Source organism: Arachis duranensis, unplaced genomic scaffold (genome assembly GCF_000817695.3).
Source record: "Arachis duranensis cultivar V14167 unplaced genomic scaffold, aradu.V14167.gnm2.J7QH unplaced_Scaffold_165934, whole genome shotgun sequence".
In the NCBI taxonomy this organism is placed as follows: Eukaryota; Viridiplantae; Streptophyta; class Magnoliopsida; order Fabales; family Fabaceae; genus Arachis; species Arachis duranensis.
The window spans coordinates 809,207-811,148 of record NW_026264258.1 but is presented as its reverse complement, the minus strand read 5'-3'; positions in this window follow the sequence as shown (position 1 = coordinate 811,148).

The following is a 1,942-nucleotide window of genomic DNA, read 5'->3' as shown; positions in this document are numbered from 1 at the left end:
AAGCAAAACCATCAGAGTTCAGCCAGCTAAGTGTGGTGGACAAATCAGGTGAAGAAAAAATTTCAAAAAATAAAACAATTGCTGAAATTATTAAAAAATCCACACAAGACAAAAAATATTATATAATGGCCCCATGAAAGGAGTATATGATGCCTAGGAGAAAGCAGCACCATTCACACATCAATCAAAGATAATTCATAAAGGAGGGTTTCTAACACTGGAAGAAGCAAAGGAATCCTTCAGGGAATATGAAGCTCTTCATCCAGAACAAACCCTAAAAAGAGCAGATAAAGCTCCAATTCAAACCCAAAGAACAGGGATAATAAGAAACATTCCTACAAGGACTGAAATCAAGGAAAAGAAAAGGGTCTGTAGATCAAATCTCAGAGAAACCCTTAACATAGTCCTGAATTGGACCGAAGAAAAAAGGGCAATCTTGGGATATTATTCTATTGCCAAAGAACAGTTAACAAAGCTGGTTATATTTCTAGAAGCTTCCCCATCTGACACCTATCAGTTTTTCCAGTATGGATTAATTGATACAATTTTAATGATCTAAAAATTATTAGTGAGTTTCCTGCAGGATTCGTTGATACAGTAAAGAGATTTAAAAATATGATTGACAATGTAAATCCAAGGGATATATCCCTAAAATTTACGAATAGTCAACCTATTTTTAATGAAGAAGAAGAATGCTTGGTTCCAGCACATCAAGTAGTATTCATGTCCGTTTTCCCAGGAAATTTTCAACCAATTGATCAAGTTCAAGATTTAACAATCTACAGTCATGAAGGTAGGCTAGCCAGCACACTAGCAAGGGTCTTCGAAAGAACTCAAAAGATAACAAGAGAATCTCACACAAGAATCAATTATAAAAGCAGAAATACTCTGCTTGTGTCCAGTAAAAGAAATGAAATTGAAGAAAGAGAGATGAGACTCTTAGTAGAATTTGAATCAGCATTCTACAACTTATCCAGACTCTTAGAAAAGCTCCCCGAAGGGATAAAAAGGAATCTCTGCTATTTGATAAAAGACAGAGAAGACCACAAGTGCCAGCTGTGTGTCTCAGAAATATCTGAAGAAAGCAATAATGAAATGGAATCCACCCACATGATAAAAGAAGACAGCTCATCCACCCACATAAAAGATGAGGACAGCGCATCCGAAGCATCTCTCGACATTATTGCATAATGACGTAAGCGCTTAGGTCATAAAGCACCAACAATGTAGCTGGTGCAAGATAATAAACAATGACGTAAGCAATGACGTCATAAGAAGGGTAAGGATGGGAATTGTCCATCAGACCCAACCATTATAAATAGATTGCTTAGGCAATTGTAGAAGGCATCAAACCATAGAAAGCAGGAGGCTAAGAGTACTCATATGCTAGGAGAGCAAGGAGGAAGCTGCCGAGGCGATTCTATAGTTTGAAGAAGAATTCCCTTAGGAAAAACCAATTCTAAACTCCCCTCTGGAGTTAGTATCTACAATCTCCCCTCTGGAGATAAAAACATCTTATGTAAAATATAGGGGTGCACAGACCCGGCCCGGCCCGAAGGTCCGGCCCGGTCCCGTACACTTTAGGAACTAATTTGGAGTGATTTCATCGGGTTTAGGGTCGGGTACGGGTCTCAAAAATAGACCCGGTCATTATTTCGGGTCGGGTCCGGGCCATAGCTCGGGTCACCCGAAGTCGGCCCGGTGGCCCGGTCATCATACACAATTAATATTTTGTGTTATTAGTGATGGATCATGACTATTCTTACGTGGAATTTAAGTATTTTAAACCTTAATATTTTGTGTTATTAGTCATTATAAGACTATAAGTTAATGTTTTATCTTTAGAATGCATAAGATTTTAGACTAATACATAAGATTGTGTTATTTGTATTGATTTAAATATTTGGTATTATTAGACAATATTAGTATTGATTGTGGTTAT